Raw genomic sequence first — 21145 nt, forward strand, 5'->3', positions numbered from 1 at the left:
ATGAAGAAGAAATACCCGCATTTATTTCCAGAAGATACGTCAACACCTCCAACTGCTTAAAATTTCGGGACGAAATTTATTTAACGGCTAGGTACTGTAGTGACCCGAACTTTTCCATGTTTATATATATTAATTGAGATTGATATTTACATGATTAAATGTTTCCAACATGTTAAGCAATCAAACTTGTTAAGACTTGATTAATTGAAATATGTTTCATATAGACAATTGACCACCCAAGTTGACCGGTGATTCACGAACGTTAAAAAATTTTAAAAACTATATGATGACATATATATGGATATATATATAGTTAACATGATAATATGATAAGTAAACATATCATTAAGTATATTAACAATGAACTACATATGTAAAAACAAGACTACTAACTTAATGATTTTTAAACGAGACATATATGTAACGATTATCGTTGTAAAGACATTTAATGTATATATATCATATTAAGAGATATTCATACATGATAATATCATGATAATATAATAATTTAAAATCTCATTTGATATTATAAACATTGGGTTAACAACATTTAACAAGATCGTTAACCTAAAGGTTTCAAAACAACACTTACATGTAACGACTAACGATGACTTAACGACTCAGTTAAAATATATATACATGTAGTGTTTTAATATGTATTTATACACTTTTGAAAGACTTCAATACACTTATCAAAATACTTCTACTTAACAAAAATTCTTACAATTACATCCTCGTTCAGTTTCATCAACAATTCTACTCGTATGCACCCGTATTCGTACTCGTACAATACACAGCTTTTAGATGTATGTACTATTGGTATATACACTCCAATGATCAGCTCTTAGCAGCCCATGTGAGTCACCTAACATATGTGGGAACCATCATTTGGCAACTAGCATGAAATATCTCATAAAATTACAAAAATATGAGTAATCATTCATGACTTATTTACATGAAAACAAAATTACATATCTTTTATATCTAATCCATACACCAACGACCAAAAACACCTACAAACACTTTCATTCTTCAATATTCTTCATCTAATTAATCTCTCTCAAGTTCTATCTTCAAGTTCTAAGTGTTCTTCATATATTCTACAAGTTCTAGTTACATAAAATCAAGAATACTTTCAAGTTTGCTAGCTCACTTCCAATCTTGTAAGGTGATCATCCAACCTCAAGAAATCTTTGTTTCTTACAGTAGGTTATCATTCTAATACAAGGTAATAATCATATTCAAACTTTGGTTCAATTTCTATAACTATAACAATCTTATTTCAAGTGATGATCTTACTTGAACTTGTTTTCGTGTCATGATTCTGCTTCAAGAACTTCGAGCCATCCAGGGATCCGTTGAAGCTAGATCCATTTTTCTATTTTCTAGTAGGTTTATCCAAGGAACTTAAGGTAGTAATGATGTTCATAACATCATTCGATTCATACATATAAAGCTATCTTATTCGAAGGTTTAAACTTGTAATCACTAGAACATAGTTTAGTTAATTCTAAACATGTTCGCAAACAAAAGTTAATCCTTCTAAATTGACTTTTAAAATCAACTAAACACATGTTCTATATCTATATGATATGCTAACTTAATGATTTAAAATCTGGAAACACGAAAAACACCGTAAAACCGGATTTACGCCGTCGTAGTAACACCGCGGGCTGTTTTGGGTTAGTTAATTAAAAACTATGATAAACTTTGATTTAAAAGTTGTTATTCTAAGAAAATGATTTTTATTATGAACATGAAACTATATCCAAAAATTATGATTAAACTCAAAGTGGAAGTATGTTTTCTAAAATGGTCATCTAGACGTCGTTCTTTCGACTGAAATGACTACCTTTACAAAAACGACTTGTAACTTATTTTTCCGACTATAAACCTATACTTTTTCTGTTTAGATTCATAAAATAGAGTTCAATATGAAACCATAGCAATTTGATTCACTCAAAACGGTTTTAAAATGAAGAAGTTATGGGTAAAACAAGATTGGATAATTTTTCTCATTTTAGCTACGTGAAAATTGGTAACAAATCTATTCCAACCATAACTTAATCAACTTGTATTGTATATTATGTAATCTTGAGATACCATAGACACGTATACAATGTTTCGACCTATCATGTCGACACATCTATATATATTTCGGAACAACCATAGACACTCTATATGTGAATGTTGGAGTTAGCTATACAGGGTTGAGGTTGATTCCAAAATATATATAGTTTGAGTTGTGATCAATACTGAGATACGTATACACTGGGTCGTGGATTGATTCAAGATAATATTTATCGATTTATTTCTGTACATCTAACTGTGGACAACTAGTTGTAGGTTACTAACGAGGACAGCTGACTTAATAAACTTAAAACATCAAAATATATTAAAAGTGTTGTAAATATATTTTGAACATACTTTGATATATATGTATATATTGTTATAGGTTCGTGAATCAACCAGTGGCCAAGTCTTACTTCCCGACGAAGTAAAAATCTGTGAAAGTGAGTTATAGTCCCACTTTTAAAATCTAATATTTTTGGGATGAGAATACATGCAGTTTTTATAAATGATTTACAAAATAGACACAAGTACGTGAAACTACATTCTATGGTTGAATTATCGAAATCGAATATGCCCCTTTTTATTAAGTCTGGTAATCTAAGAATTAGGGAACAGACACCCTAATTGACGCGAATCCTAAAGATAGATCTATTGGGCCTAACAAACCCCATCCAAAGTACCGGATGCTTTAGTACTTCGAAATTTATATCATATCCGAAGGGTGTCCCGGAATGATGGGGATATTCTTATATATATGCATCTTGTTAATGTCGGTTACCAGGTGTTCACCATATGAATGATTTTTATCTCTATGTATGGGATGTGTATTGAAATATGAAATCTTGTGGTCTATTGTTACGATTTGATACATATAGGTTAAACCTATAACTCACCAACATTTTTGTTGACGTTTAAAGCATGTTTATTCTCAGGTGAATACTAAGAGCTTCCGCTGTTGCATACTAAAATAAGGACAAGATTTGGAGTCCATGTTTGTATGATATTGTGTAAAAACTGCATTCAAGAAACTGATTTCGATGTAACATATTTGTATTGTAAACCATTATGTAATGGTCGTGTGTAAACAGGATATTTTAGATTATCATTATTTGATAATCTACGTAAAGCTTTTAAACCTTTATTTATGAAATAAAGGTTATGGTTTGTTTTAAAAATGAATGCAGTCTTTGAAAAACGTCTCATATAGAGGTCAAAACCTCGCAACGAAATCAATTAAAATGGAACGTTTTTAATCAATAAGAACGGGACATTTCAATCAGGCCTTAGACATCTGACTCTCAACGAATAAGAGGGACAAATTCCATCTTAACTACATATGTCCTAGACATACACTATGCATTATACCTGAGCTCTTCCTTATGAACTACCATATTTCAGAATAGTGAAGGAAAGAATCAAGGCACAATACTTAGTGAATGTCTGAACCCAATATGTATCTCAGGTCAGAGGATACGATGATATTCGCCTTTACTCAAGATTACATGTGATCAACCACAAAGGCTCCATTTAGTAAGTCTTGAGGGCGGGTCTTCCAATATTTGTATCCTACAAATATCTATGAACCTTGGTTGCAACCTTGCACCACATTCATCCCGTGAATGTATACCAATCCGAGTTCATAATAGTCTAAACCTCACATTTGCTCCCACAAATGTGATCGACTACGGAATTTAGAATAATTACTTATTCATGGATAAAATATGCAAAATAGGAACATAACTCAAAATAAATTAATACCATAATTATATTAATGAGTTTGAACAATTTCGTTCCGTTACAATACTTAAAACAGATCATGACCAATTACTAGAATATCGAAGCCTTAATGCACTAACATGTCCTTGATGTTTTGCACCATGTAAGAGCTTCGTGAGTGGATCCGCTATATTTAGATCTGTGTGAACTTTGCGAATACATATCTTTCCTTTTTCAACTTCATCCCTTATGTAGTTGAATCTCCGCTCAATGTGACGGGTCTTTTGGTGAGCACGAGGTTCCTTGATTTGAGCAATCGCACCCTCGTTGTCACAAAAGATCTCAAGAGGGTCCTGAATGGAAGGGACTACTCCTAAGTCGTCGATGAATTTCTTCATCCATGCAGCTTCCTGAGCTGCCAATGTTGCGGCGATGTACTCTGCTTCTGTAGTGGATAGAGCAACAACATCATGTTTTGAACTCTTCCAAGAAACCGCACCTCCATTTAATGTGAAGACATAGCCGGATTGTGATCGAGAATCATCTTGATCAGTTTGGAAGCTCGCATCCAAGTAACCTTTTACAGCGAGTTCCTCCTCACCAGACCCATATATCAGAAACATATCCTTAGTCCTCCTAAGGTATTTCAATATACTTTTGACAGCAATCCAATGACTATTTCCTGGGTTATTCTGGTATCTACTTGTCAGGCTAAGAGCGCATGACACATCCGTTCTAGTACATATCATTGCATACATGATTGACCCAATGGCAGATGCATATGGGACTTTCTTCATTCTCTCCTGTTCATCTTTCGTGGTGGGGCACTGAGATGAACTAAGGAGTGTTCCTCTTTGAATAGATACCAAACCTTTCTTAGAGTTCTCCATCTTGAACCTTTTCAAGATCTTTTCAATGTATGCACTTTGATTCAAAACTATCAATTTCTTGGATCTATCCCTGTAGATCCCAATCCCCAAAACGTATTGTGCTTCTCCAAGATCCTTAATGGAGAAGCATTTACTTAGCCAAGTTTTAACTCTTTGCATTGCCGGAATATCATTTCAAAATAACAATATATCATCCACATATAGTACAAGGAACATGATAGTGCTCCCACTAGCTTTCTTATATACACAAGCTTCATCACCATTTTTAATGAAGCCAAATTTCTCAGCTTCCTCATTAAAACGATGATTCCACATTCTAGATGCTTGTTTCAATCCGTAGATTGACTTCTTTAACTTGCATACCTTTTTAGGATATTTCGGATCAACAAAACCTTCAGGCTGAACCATATAGACATCTTCCACAAGATATCCATTTAGGAAAGTGGTCTTGACATCCATTTGCCATATTTCATAATCATAATGAGCAGCAAAGGCAAGTAATATCCTAATAGACTTTAGCATTGCCACAGGCGAAAAAGTTTCATCATAATCAACCCCTTGAGTTTGAGTGAAACCTTTTGCTACAAGTCTAGCTTTATATGTATCCAAGTTTCCATGTATGTCAGTTTTCATTTTGAAAAGCCATTTACAATCAACTAGCCTTGAGCCAGCAGGTTATGTAACAAGTTCCCAAACTTGGTTGTCATACATGGATTGCATCTCAGCGTTCATGGCTTCCTGCCATTTATCTTTATCAATCCTTGATAAAGCATCTTGGTAGTTTATTGGTTCATCCAAATCAACCATATAGCAACCATCCATGAGAAACCCATATCTCTCAGGAGGATTACTAATCCTACCAGATCTGCGAACGTCTTGTGTATTTTGATCATCCATTTGATCATTCTCAATATTTTCATGTTGAGTGCTAGTGTCAACCAATTGTGTATCATCTACTTGATCTTGAAACTCTTCAAGATCTATTTTTCTTTCACTATTTCCTTCCATTAGGAACTTAGTTTCAAGGAATTCCGCCTTCCGAGCAACAAATACATTCTGCTCGGATGGATCATAGAAATAATATCCCATATTATCCTTGGGATATCCTATGAAGATACACTTCGTGGATCGAGCATTCAACTTATTAGGGACGTAACGCTTAGGATAAGCTTCACATCCCCACACCTTTAAGTATGATAGAGATGGAGGTTTTCCAAACCACATCTCATGAGGAGTTAGTTCCACTTTCTTGGTTGGGGCCATATTTAGAATACGAATCGTGGAGCATAGACAATAACCCCAAAATGATAGAGGTAACGAGCTTGTAGCCATCATAGATCGAACCATATCCATTAGGGTTCGGTTCCTCCTTTCGGAAACTCCAATCAGTTGGGGTGTTCCAGGAGGAGTGAGTTGCGAGATAATCCCACAACTTCTAAGATGATCTTGGAAAGCATCACTTAGGTATTCACCTCCTCTATCGGTACGAAGTACCTTGATTGTCTTATTGAGTTGATTTTGTACTTCGTTTTGATATTCCTTGAATGCTTCAAAAGTTTCGTCCTTGTGTCTTAATAAGTAGACATATCCGAAACGACTAAAGTCATCAACGAAAGTAACGAAGTATCTTTCACCATTCCTAGTTATGGGCTTAAAGGGTCCACATACATCCGAGTGTATCAATCCCAATAAGTCCTTAGCCCTTTCATAGGTCCCTTTGAAAGGTGCTTTAGTCATTTTGCCTTGTAAACAAGATTCACATACATCAAACGAGTCTAGTTCATTTGATTTCAAAAGGCCATTCTTTTGAAGTGTATGCATTCAATTCTTGTTTATGTGACCAAGGCGACAATGCCATAAGTAGGAATCACTCAAATCCCTTTTGAGTTTCTTGATGTTTGCATGGTACATTGAGCTATTGTATGATGTGTCATCATGAACCAATTCATAAATACCATTCGAAGGTGAAGCCTTGAAATAGAACACATTATCTAAAGAAACATGGATATCATCATTAATGAAATTAAGATTAATACCATATTATTACAAACAGGATACAGAAATAATGTTTCGTGATAAATCAGGTGCATACGAAACATTTTTCAAAGTAAGCTCCAAACCACTTGGAAGCTTTAAAACAAAGTCTCCTTGAGCTTTCACCTGCACCCTTGTTCCATTTCCCATGAACAGACTTGTTGGTCCCGCATCTTGATTACTTCTTTTGAACCCCTGCAAAGAATTGAAAATATGAGTTCCATATCCTGTGTCTAATACCCATGTATTAGAAGAAGTAATACTAAGCTCAATGTATACCATATATACATTACCTGAGGTTTGCCCTGCATCCCTCTTTTCCTTCAACTCCTTTAGGTAGACCAGGCAGTTGCATTTCCAGTGACCCATCTCACCGCAACCAAAGCACAGATCTTCCTTGGGGTTAGCTTTACCAGCAACCTTTTGCTTCTTGTTGTTGTTGGTTGGGGTAACCATCTTCCCTTTTCCCTTGCCTTTGCCTTGGTAGGCGGGTCCCTTCCTCTTAGCCTCCTTTAGCTTAGAAGTGTTATTGTTTTTGGACCCGCCTTCATTGATCGTAAACACGGGTGAAGCCCTTTTACCCATGCTTGCTTCTGCCGTCTTAAGCATGGCATGTAATTCGCCAATGCTTTTATCCCAACCATTCATATTGTAATTCATTACAAATGTGTCAAACCTTTTTGACAATGAGTTGAGAATGAGGTCTGTGGCTAATTCATTAGACACGTTGCAATTTCGCTCGATCAATAAGGCTTTTCATCTTAAGGACATAAGATGAAATGGATTGGGAGTCGTCCATCCGACATGCATGAAGCGCTCGAACCGTTTCGAAGCGCTCGACACGAGCTTGTTGAAGGAACATCTCCTTCAACTGTGTGATCATGTCATATGCACTATGATGCTCAAAATCCTTTTGGAGTTCGGGTATCATAGTCCCAAGCATGAGGCAAGAAACTTGCAATGAATCGGTGCAATATTTCTCCCAATAAGCCATGCCTTCCGTATCATCCTCATCCGGTTGATCGGGAATGGGGTCTTCCAACACATAAGCCCTATCCTCTAGTTTGAGGACAATTCTTAGATTGCGGAACCAATCCATGAAGTTCGTATGGTTGAGTTTTTCCTTTTCAAGGATTGACCTCAACGATAGGTTGTTAAAGCTTATTGGTACGTTCGGAATGTTGTTGTTATTGGCGGCCATCTACAAAATTTAACAAAGTTGTTTAAGTATCAATTTTAATTTAACGATCAATACCCTTTAAATCCAATTGATATTTATTAAGTTTTAGAATCCAACGGTAAACTAAATTTCGGTTAGGTGACCTTTATCCCGTTATTTGATTTAGCTAGGTAGTCATTATATGACAATTGCAATCCTTTTGCAACTTCTAAGTTATGGGATCATGCAATCCTTTTGCATGACATATTTATCCCATCAACGCCTATTTGTTCATCATGCTTCGGTGACCCTAAGTTCATGATTTCCAAATCAAGTCGTCCTACTTGTTTAGACATGTAAACTTAACATACAAGTGGTTAGGTGACCTTTATCCCACAAGCATGCGAAATTCACCTTAATCATATTAGTTTGCTCATAACGGTTAGGTGACCTTTATCCCATTGTGAGTTCCCTAATATTTTTAAGTGTTGCACAAAAGGATGGCGTTTAACTTGTTTGCCTTGTTAATAAGGGATTTTATGTTTTCATTAATTCTAGTTTGAGAAAACTTTTATGCCATACACCAACATGCATTTAGTGTATGGTTCATTTGAAATCCATTTTCATGTCTATAAACCATTTTATATATATGATCCTAATCATGTTCTTAATAACCGTTTATTAATGTCCTTTTAGCAATTTTTAATTTAACCAATTAAATTGTCGTTTTGCATGATATTAACTTTTGTGATTAACTTGTAGCATACAAACATACAATCCACAATCATACAATAAACAACCATGCATGTAAAACAAATATGTTCACAATCAAGCCATTTTGGTAGACATTTGTTTAGCCGAAAACAAATGCCACCGGATAAGGAGTTATAACACAAAGTAGGAGATTTTAAATCTCCCACTTAATCTTGCATCCAAATGCTTCTTCTTGTGTTCTTCAAGTCTTCATCATCTTCATCTTTTTACAAAATATATCCTAATACATTTTGTCTAAAAAAGTGAAATTACAACCTAATCTATTTTACATACCAAATATAAAATAAATTACATAACCAAAATAATATTATTACATACCAAATGAATAAATATTAAATCAACCAAACATGCAACCAAACACAAGGTCAAGGCTTAGATTGTGAACATCATCAACATAAGTGATAGGCAATACAGAATCACAAGTGATTGGAAACACAGAATCACAAGTGATCTGCAACACAAAATCACAAGTGATTGGCAATACAGAATCACAAGTGATCGGCAACATAGAATCACAAGTGATTGGCAACACAGAATCACAAGTGATCGGCAACACAGAATGCAGAATTACAAGTGATTTTTGCCAAAATGACAAACCACTAAAAACTGAAAATTTTACATTCTACTTCATGCATGTTCATAGAATGCAAAATTATAGTGGGTTTAATAACCATCTCGAAGCATATTTCAACAACTTTGGCTCTAGATACCATTGTTGGGATTTAACAAGTTCCATAATACATATAATCATTCAAGAAATAATATTTGCGGAAGCGTATAAATTACCATTTTAAAACTTGGAAATCTTTAACCATTTAAAGTTAAATCCCAAATAGGATCAAGTTGTGAAACATACTTACAAATTAAGAGTGGGTTTAGAGATAATACCTCCTCAAGCTAGTTGAGGGTAGTTTACAAATGTGCAAGATGATGATGATGATGAAGGCAAGAAAGCTTCTAACTTGAAGCCTCAAGTGTGTAATACCCCAAGCTTTTGATGCACCAACACCTTCCTTTGTTTGGTTAGGATTTTAGACACTTGATTAACAATATTACCATGCAAAAACACTCTCTTTTTCCCTCTAAACTGCCACAGCCAGCAGCTGTGTTTTCAGCAGAAAACTGCATTTTTTTTTTAGTGTATTGTTTGTTTTCTCACTCACTTGAGTCAAGGAATCCCTTTGTTAAAGAGAGTCTTGCATGCCTTAAGGAATATATTGTTTACAAGTAACTAAGCAAGCATGGGATGTCACCTAGGAGTCCCAAAATCTGCATTCTTGTATCATTTAAATAATAAGTATAATTTATATAAAACTTGTTACATTTTATATAAAACTTGTTATTAAAGTTCAAGTTATAAATATAGGTTACTTGTACTTTATAAACCAATTTATAAAGTATAACAAAACATAATTATTTATACATATAAATAATAAAATCCTTAATATATAAATTGTCCAAACAATTTATCTCAAGTGATAATATTTTAGAAACCCGATTTTCTAAAATCCAAGTGTCGCATATTCGTTTAATGATCCAATAGTTAAGATCAAATACGTTTAATGTGTCGGTAAGCTTGTTATTGGGTATGACCCGACTTGGATCATAACATATCAGCCACATTAATTAAATACGTCTCTCGGGCATACGAAAAACCTACAATGTCTACCTCTAGAACAAGTCCCATTGACTCACCTAATAATAATGAAGATTCAAATGTAAATTGGAATGATTCGTGGACTGATTCTCAAGTTCCCGAAGAGGAACTGGAAGAAGAGTCGGAACTGGAAGAAGAATCGGAACCGGAAGAAGAATCGGAACCGGAAGAAGAACCAGTGGGGGAAATAATAAAACGGTTAAGTAGAAGAAAATCCTCAACCAACCGACCAAAGTTAATTATGGTCAACGGTGTTTCCGCCAAGGAAGCAAAATATTGGGAGGATTACCAATTCTCCGATGAATCGGATCCCGACGAGGATTCCGATGATGTTATAGAAATTACCCCAACTGAATTTAAAAAGGCAAAAGAGAACAATAAGGGAAAGGGCATAAAAATAGAGAAATCTGATTCCAACCCCGATGAACTTTATATGTATCGTCAACACCCGTATTTCTTAAGTTGTAACAATAACACGGGAACCTCTAAACCACCAGGTTTTTCTCTCAACCAATGTGGAAAACGACGGCTCGTATTAGGAGAACATCATATATCCCTAAAAACTTAGCAAAAATAACCAAGTTCGAAAAAGAAGAAACGAGTGAGTCGGAATAAGATAGTTTTATTTGTGCGGTGTAATATATGTAATATAGTGTGCTTATGCTTTACGATATATGTAAAAATTGCTTGTATTAATAAGTATCTTTTATGAATCTAACTCTTGTCTATTTTACAATATAAAAACACAAAATGGATAGACAACCCAATATTTTAGAAGACTTACCCGGAGACATGATTGATGAAATCTTGTCTAGAGTCGGTCAGAATTCCTCGGCACAACTATTTATGGAAAAATCAGTTTGTAAGACATTCAAAGAACGTTCCAAGAATGCCTTGGTTTATAAAAGGCTTTCGTTTGAAAGATGGGGGATATCATATTGGGAAACTCATAAGTTACGATGTGTTTACTTTAACGCATATATTGCGGGGAACCCAAATGCTATTTTACGCAACGGGTTAAGAAATTATTTTGACTCAATGTATCCGAATATTGGACTTCATGATTTAGAAAAAGCGGCTAACATGCAACATAAAGAAGCATGTTATGCATACGGGTTAGTAATGTTCGCTTCTCACCAAAGTGAGAAAAAGAACATTGGGCTACAACTATTAAACAAAACGTTCCCACAAGTGACGGAGTCGGTAATTGGGGTAAGAAATGAGGTTTTTAGGTTATTACGAGACTGTTGGTCATTACGTAACCTTCGCCCTTTTGACGATGTTACAACACGTTGTCATACTATCGGTCACAACGGTTACGTTCCACAAGACCAAGGATGGGAAGTGGTATTAGTAAAACCAGAATGCATGACTTGTTTCTGGACGTATGAATTACGTGTCTTTATTGCCTTTGCTGAACGCCTTATTTATTAACTAGAATTATCTTCGTAACTACTTTGTATCAAAGTTTTATGTGCTATATTTCATGCTATATGTAAAATAGCGGTATTGTAAGTTTGCAAGTTATTGTATAAAGGTTTGAATTTGATATATTTATTTTTTTTGTGATTAGTTTTTCATATAGAATTGTAGTAGTTGAAATGGTATGTTAGCTACTAAGTATGAACATAACGGGTAGGTACTACCCGAATTAAAGAGTATAAAAAGCTAATATGAAGAAAGAGCTTTTATAAATAAGTTCATATTACGCTACGAAATACTATTGACTACTCTTGATATTCTATATGATTAACTCGTTTCATTTGACTATTTTGAAGGAAATGGCACCGACTACTCGACACACCTTGAATATGAGTGAAGAGGAATTTCGTGCCTTCCTTGCTTCAAACATAGCCTCAGTACAGGCCGCGCTACATACCAACAATAACCTTGGATCTAGCAGTACAGGAAATCGTGTAGGATGCACCTACAAAGAATTCACTGCCTGCAAACCTTTGGAATTTGATGGAACCAAAGGACCGATCGGATTAAAACGGTGGACCGAGAAGGTCGAATCGGTGTTTGTCATAAGTAAGTGTACTGAAGAGGACAAAGTGAAGTACGCTACGCATACCTTCACAGGTACTGCGTTAACATGGTGGAATACCTATCTAGAGCAAGTGGGACAAGATGATGCTTACGCACTACCGTGGTCAGCATTCAAGCACTTGATGAACGAGAAGTACCGTCCCAGAACCGAGGTCAATAAGCTCAAGACAGAACTTAGAGGGTTATGAACCCAAGGATTTGATATTACCACGTACAAAAGACGATTCACAGAATTGTGCCTATTGTGTCCGGGAGCGTTCGAAGATGAGGAAGAGAAGATCGACACGTTTGTGAAAGGATTACCGAAAAGAATCCAAGAAGATATAAGTTCACACGAGCCCGCTTCCATACAAAAGGCATGTAGAATGGCTCACAAACTAGTGAACCAGATTGAGGAAAGAATTAAAGAACAGACGGCTGAAGAGGCCAATGTGAAGCAAGTCAAAAGAAAGTGGGAGGAAAACGGTGATAAGAATCACCAATACAACAACAGCAGCAATTACAAGAATAATCGCAACAACTATCCCAACAATCGCAACATCAATCGCAACTACAAAAAACGGCCCAACAACAATAATAACAACAACAACAACAACAACAACAACAACAACAACTACAACAATCATCCCAATAATAATAACAACCGCAACAACAACAACAACAATCAGAAGCAGCTATGCCAAAGGTGTGAAAAGTATCACTCAGGGTTCTGCACCAAATTTTGCAACAAGTGTAAAAGAAATGGTCATAGCGCGGCGAAGTGTGAGGTCTACGGACCAGGGGTTAACAGAACGAAAGGAACAAATGGTGTCAGAACGAGTAATGGCAGAGCAAGTAGTGTCGGAGAAAGTTATGCCAATGTAGTTTGTTATAAATGTAGAAAACCGGGCCACATTATTAGAAATTGCCCGAACCAGGAGAACACGAATGGACAAGTCCGCGGAAGAGTTTTCAATATTAATGCGGCAGAGGCACAGGAAGACCCGGAGCTTGTTACGGGTACGTTTCTTATTGACGATAAATTTGCTTATGTTTTATTTGATTCGGGTGCGGATAGAAGCTATAGGAGTAGAGAATTTTGTGCTAAATTAAGTTACCCATTGACGCCTTTGGATAGTAAATTTTTACTCGAATTAGCAAATGGTAAATTAATTTCAGCAGATAATATATGTCGGAATCGAGAAATTAAACTGGTTAGCGAAACATTTAAGATTGACTTGATACCAGTAGAGTTAGGGAGTTTTGATGTGATAATCGGTATGGACTGGTTAAAAGAAGTGAAAGCAGAGATCGTTTGTTACAAAAATGCAATTCGCATTATACGAGAAAAAGGAAAACCCTTAATGGTGTACGGAGAAAATAGCAACGCAAAGTTAAATCTTATTAGTAACCTGAAGGCACAAAAACTAATAAGAAAAGGTTGCTATGTTGTGCTAGCACACGTCGAGAAAGTCAATTCCGAAGAAAAGAACATCAATGATATTTCTGTCGCAAAAGAATTTCCCGATGTATTTTCGAAAGAATTACCGGGACTACCTCCACACCGATCCGTTGAATTTCAAATAGACCTTGTACCGGGAGCTGCACTAATAGCTCGTGCTCCATACAGACTCGCACCTAGCGAAATGAAGGAACTTCAGAGCCAATTACAAGAACTTTTAGAGCGTGGTTTCATTCGACCAAGCACATCACCGTGGGGAGCTCCTGTTTTGTTTGTCAAGAAAGAAGATGGTACATTCAGGTTGTGTATCGACTACCGAGAGTTGAACAAACTTACCATCAAGAACCGCTACCCACTACCAAGAATCGACGACTTATTTGATCAACTACAAGGCTCGTCTGTTTATTCAAAGATTGACTTACGTTCTGGGTATCATCAAATGCGGGTGAAAGAAGATGATATTCCAAAGACTGCTTTCAGAACACGTTACGGTCATTACGAGTTTTTGGTCATGCCGTTTGGTTTAACTAATGCACCAGCTGTGTTCATGGACCTTATGAACCGAGTGTGTGGACCATACCTTGACAAGTTTGTCATTATTTTCATTGATGACATACTTATTTACTCAAAGAATGACCAAGAACAAGGTGAACATTTGAGAAAGGTGTTAGAAGTATTGAGGAAGGAAGAAATGTACACTAAGTTTTCAAAGTTTGCATTTTGGTTGGAAGAAGTTCAATTCCTCGGTCACATAGTGAACAAAGAAGGTATTAAGGTGGATCCGGCAAAGATAGAAACTGTTGAAAAGTGGGAAACCCCGAAAACTCCGAAACACATTCGCCAGTTTTTAGGACTAGCTGGATACTACAGAAGGTTCATCCAAGACTTTTCCAGAATAGCAAAACCCTTGACTGCATTAACGCATAAAAGGAAGAAATTTGAATGGAAGGATGAACAAGAGAAAGCGTTTCAGTTATTGAAGAAAAAGTTAACTATGTCACCTATATTGTCATTACCTGAAGGGAATGATGATTTTGTTATATATTGTGACGCCTCAAAGCAAGGTCTCGGTTGTGTATTAATGCAACGAACGAAAGTAATTGCTTATGCGTCTAGACAATTGAAGATTCACGAACAAAATTATACGACGCATGATTTGGAATTAGGCGCGGTTGTTTTTGCATTAAAGACTTGGAGGCACTACTTATATGGGGTCAAAAGTATTATATATTCCGACCACAAAAGTCTTCAACACATATTTAATTAGAAACAACTGAATATGAGGCAGCGTAGGTGGATTGAATTGTTGAATGATTACGACTTTGAGATTCGTTATCACCCGGGGAAGGCAAATGTGGTAGCTGACGCCTTGAGCAGGAAGGACAGAGAACCCAATCGAGTAAAATCTATGAATATAATGATTCACAATAACCTTACTACTCAAATAAAGGAGGCGCAACAAGGAGTTTTAAAAGAGGGAAATTTAAAGGATGAAATACCCAAAGGATCGGAGAAGCATCTTAATATTCAGGAAGACGGAACCCGGTATAGGGCTGAAAGGATTTGGGTACCAAAATTTAGAGATATGAGAGAAATTGTACTTAGAGAAGCTCATAAAAACAGATACTCAATACATCCTGGAATGGGGAAGATGTACAAGGATCTCAAGAAACATTTTTGGTGGCCGGGTATGAAAGTCGATGTTGCTAGATACGTAGGAGAATGTTTGACGTGTTCTAAGGTCAAAGCTGAGCATCAAAAACCATCAGGTCTACTTCAACAACCCGAAATCCCGGAATGGAAATGGGAAAACATTACCATGGATTTCATCACTAAATTGCCAAGGACTGCAAGTGGTTTTGATACTATTTGGGTAATAGTTGATCTTCTCACCAAATCAGCACACTTCCTGCCAATAAGAGAAGATGACAAGATGGAGAAGTTAGCACGACTGTATTTGAAGGAAGTTGTCTCCAGACATGGAATACCAATCTCTATTATCTCTGATAGGGATGGCAGATTTATTTCAAGATTCTGGCAGACATTACAGCAAACATTAGGAACTCGTCTAGACATGAGTACTGCCTATCATCCACAAACTGATGGGCAGAGCAAAAGGACGATACAAACACTTGAAGACATGCTACGAGCATGTGTTATTGATTTCTAAAACAGTTGGGATCAAAATCTACCGTTAGCAGAATTTTCCTACAACAACATCTACCATTCAAGCATTGAGATGGCGCCGTTTGAAGCACTTTATGGTAGAAAGTGCAGGTCTCCGATTTGGTGTAGTGAAGTGAGGGATAGACAGATTACGGGTCCGGAGATGATACAAGAAACTACCGAGAAGATCATCCAAATTCAACAACGGTTGAAAACCGCCCAAAGTCGACAAAAGAGCTACGCTGACATTAAAAGAAAAGATATAGAATTTGAAATTGGAGAGATGGTTATGCTTAAAGTTGCACCTTGGAAAGGCGTTGTTGGATTTGGTAAACGAGGGAAATTAAATCCAAGGTATATTGGACCATTCAAGATTATTGATCGTGTCGGACCAGTAGCTTACCGACTTGAGTTACCTCAACAACTCGCGGCTGTACATAACACTTTCCACGTCTCGAATTTGAAGAAATTTTTTGCTAAAGAAGATCTCACTATTCCGTTAGATGAAATCCAAATCAACGAAAAACTTCAATTTATCGAAGAACCCGTCGAAATAATGGATCGTGAGGTTAAAAGACTTAAGCAAAACAAGATACCAATTGTTAAAGTTCGATGGAATGCTCGTAGAGGACCCGAGTTCACCTGGGAATGAGAAGATCAGATGAAGAAGAAATACCCGCATTTATTTCCAGAAGATATGTCAACACCTCCAACTGCTTAAAATTTTGGGACGAAATTTATTTAACGGGTAGGTACTGTAGTGACCCGAACTTTTCCATGTTTATATATATATTAAATGAAATTGTTATTTTATATGATTAAGTGTTTCCAACATGTTAAGCAATCAAACTTGTTAAGACTTGATTAATTGAAATAGGTTTCATAAAGACAATTGACCACCCAAGTTGACCGGTGATTCACGAACGTTAAAACTTTTAAAAACTATATGATGACATATATATGGTTATATATATAGTTAACATGATATTATGATAAGTAAACATATCATTAAGTATATTAACAATGAACTACATATGTAAAAATAAGACTACTAACTTAATGATTTTGAAACGAGACATATATGTAACAATTATCGTTGTAACGACATTTAATGTATATATATCATATTAAGATATATTCGTACATCATAATATCATGATAATATAATAATTTAAAATCTCTTTTGATATTATAAACATTGGGTTAACAACATTTAACAAGATTGTTAACCTAAAGGTTTCAAAACAACACTTACATGTAACGACTAACGATGACTTAACGACTCAGTTAAAATGTATATACATGTAGTGTTTTAATATGTATTCATACACTTTTGAAAGACTTCAAGACACTTATCAAAATACTTCTACTTAACAAAAATGCTTACAATTACATCCTCGTTCAGTTTCATCAACAATTCTACTCGTATGCACACGTATTTGTACTCGTACAATACATAGTTTTTAGATGTATGTACTATTGGTATATACACTCCAATGATTAGCTCTTAGCAGCCCATGTGAGTCACCTAACAGATGTGGGAACCATCATTTGGCAACTAGCATGAAATATCTCATAAAATTACAAAAATATGAGTAATCATTCATGACTTATTTACATGAAAACAAAATTACATATCCTTTATATCTAATCCATATACCAACAACTAAAAACACCTACAAACACTTTCATTCTTCAATTTTATTCATCTAATTGATCTCTCTCAAGTACTATCTTCAAGTTCTAAGTGTTCTTCATAAATTCCAAAAGTTCTAGTTTCATAAAATCAAGAATACTTCCAAGATTGCAAGTTTACTTCCAAGTTTTCTAAATCCATTCCAAGTAATCATCCAAGATCAAGAAACCTTTATTACTTACAGTAGGTTATCTTTCTAATACAAGGTAATAATCATATTCAAACTTTAATTCAATTTCTATAACTATAACAATCTTATTTCGAGTGAAAATCTTACTTGAAATTGTTTTCGTGTCATGATTCTGCTTCAAGAACTTTCAAGCCATCCAAGAATCCTTTAAAGCTAGATACATTTTTCTCATTTCCAGTAGGTTTATCCAAGGAACTTGAGGTAGTAATGATGTTCATAACATCATTCGATTCATACATAAAAAGCTGTCTTATTCAACATTATAAACTTGTAATCACTAGAACATAGTTTAGTTAATTCTAAACTTGTTCGCAAATAAAGTTAATCCTTCTAACTAAACTTTTAAAATCAACTAAACACATGTTCTATATCTATATGATATGCTAACTTAATGATTTAAAACCCAAAAACATGATAAACACCATAAAACTGGATATACGCCGTCGTAGTAAAACCGGGGGCTGTTTTGGTTGGGATAATTAAAAGCTAAGAAGAACTTTGATTTAAAAGCTATACTTCTGGAAAAATGATTTTTCTTATGAACATGAAACTATATCCAAAAATCATGGTTAAACTCAAAGTGAAAGTATGTTTTTCAAAATGGTCATCAAAATGTCGTTCTTTCGACGGAAATTACTACCTCTTTCAAAAATGACTTGTAACTTGTATTTCCGACTATAAACTTATACTTTTTCTGTTTAGATTCATAAAGTTAAGTTCAATACAAAACCGTGGCCACTGGAATAACTTAAAACGGATTAGAAACGAAGAAATGGCGAGTAAAACAAGATTGATATGTAATCTAATCAACTTATATTGTATATTATGTAATCTTTAGATACCATAGACACGTATACAATGTTTCGACCTATCATGTCGACCCATCTATATATATATTGCGGAACAACCATAGACACTCTATATGTGAATGTTGGAGTTAGCTATACAGGGTTGAGGTTGATTCCAAAATATATATATAGTTTGAGTTGTGATCAATACTGAGATACGTATACACTGGGTCGTGGATTGATTCAAGATAATATTTATCGATTTATTTCTGTACATCTAACTGTGGACAACTAGTTGTAGGTTACTAACGAGGACAGCTGACTTAATAAACTTAAAACATCAAAATGTATTAAAAGTTTTGTAAATATATTTTGAACATACTTTGATATATATGTATATATTGTTATAGGTTTGTGAATCAACCAGTGGCCAAGTCTTACTTCCCGACGAAGTAAAAATCTGTGAAAGTGAGTTATAGTCTCACTTTTAAAATCTAATATTTTTGGGATGAGAATACATGCAGGTTTTATAAATAATTTACAAAATAGACACAGGTACGTGAAACTACATTCTATGGTTGAATTATCGAAACCGAATATGACCCTTTTTATTAAGTCTGGTAATCTAAGAATTAGGGAACAGACACCCTAATTGACGCGAATCCTAAAGATAGATCTATTGGGCCTAACAAACCCCATCTAAAGTACCGGATGCTTTAGTACTTCGAAATTTATATCATATCCGAAGGGTGTCCCGGAATGATGGGGATATTCTTATATATGCATCTTGTTAATGTCGGTTACCAGGTGTTCACCATATGAATGAATTTTATCTATATGTATCGGATGTATATTGAAATATGAAATCTTGTGGTCTATTATTATGATTTGATAATATATAGGTTAAACCTATAACTCACCAACATTTTTGTTGACGTTTTAAGCATTTTTATTCTCAGGTGATTATTAAGAGCTTCCGCTGTCGCATACTTAAATAAGGACTAGATTTGGAGTCCATGCTTGTATGATATTGTGTAAAAACTGCATTCAAGAAACTTATTTCGTTGTAACATATTTGTATTGTAAACCATTATGTAATGGTCGTGTGTAAACAGGATATTTTAGATTATCATTATTTGATAATCTACGTAAAGCTTTTTAAACCTTTATTGATGAAATAAAGGTTATGGTTTGTTTTAAAATGAATGCAGTCTTTGAAAAACGTCTCATATATAGGTCAAAACTTCGCAACGAAATCAATTAATATGGAACATTTTTAATCAATAAGAACCGGACATTTCATGAAATCACTTGTTAACTTAGGTTATAAGTGATTATTAGTGTAAACTTGCAAATGGGTGTTTTGACTTGAGATTAGGTCAAAATGGGTTTTGTGTAAATTGATGCAAGTAATGTGTTTTGATGATGAAACCTTGAGTAAATGGGTTGTTGGAACACAATCACTAGTCGATTGTGATTATGGGTGTTTCGGGTGAGATTTTGACTTAGTAAAATTGGAAGTAAGTGCAATTGGGTTAATATTGCACTTGGTATTTTGGTTATAAGCTAGATTGTTTGGCTTATTTGTTGTGAATTACTTAGGTGATTTGCATTGGACAATTTGGAGCTCAAGTAGGATTGCTTTTCAAGTAATCGAGGTGAGTGGAATATTTATACGTTTATGTATATAATTTGGTTGCTTGCGTGCGACTTGGTAAGTGACATCCGTTAGGATTCACTTTTCGTGGACCACAATTGAGTTGGGAAAATATAGTGAGTGATATCTGTGTGGATAGCTCTTCGTTGGCTATATTCGTTTAGAGTATGTGGCGAGTGATAAACGTTTGACCAATCGCTCTTTGTCGGCCACGTGTGTATGTGTGTGTTTGGAATGTGGTGAGTGATTTCTGTAAGGAATGACTCTTTGTCGACCACAATTGGAGTTGAGGCATGTGACGAGTGATAAATGTTTGACCTATCGCTCTTCATCGGTTACATGTTAGTATTGGTTATGTAGCGAGTGATAAACGTTTAACCTATCACTCTTCGTTGGCTACATGTGTGCGTTTGGATATGTGACGAGTGGTTAATGTTTGACCTATCACTCTTCGTCGGTCACATGTGTATATTTGGTTTTGTGGCGAGTGATTAATGTTTGACCTATCGCTCTTCGTCGGCCACATGTGTGTTTGGGTAAGTGGTGAGTGTTATCCGTTCAGGGATTCGCTCTTCGTTGTCCATTTATCGTAGGATGGTAAGCGATTACGCTTTTTGTCAGCCATCCTTTTGATTGAGGTAAGTGTTAACATTTCGGTTGCACTTTTCGTCTGCCTCATGGTGCGTAGTGACGAGTGGTTAACGATTTTGACCTACCGCTCTTCGTCGGTCACGTACGCATTGCGATGGTTGGTGAGAGGTTAACGTATTTAACCTACTGCTCTTCGTCGGCCAACATCGTGTCGAATGTCGACATTGTGGATTTTTGGGTTGTGTATGTGTTATTAGCATTGTA

This window comes from Rutidosis leptorrhynchoides, chromosome 6 (genome assembly GCF_046630445.1).
Source record: "Rutidosis leptorrhynchoides isolate AG116_Rl617_1_P2 chromosome 6, CSIRO_AGI_Rlap_v1, whole genome shotgun sequence".
Classification (NCBI taxonomy): domain Eukaryota; kingdom Viridiplantae; phylum Streptophyta; class Magnoliopsida; order Asterales; family Asteraceae; genus Rutidosis; species Rutidosis leptorrhynchoides.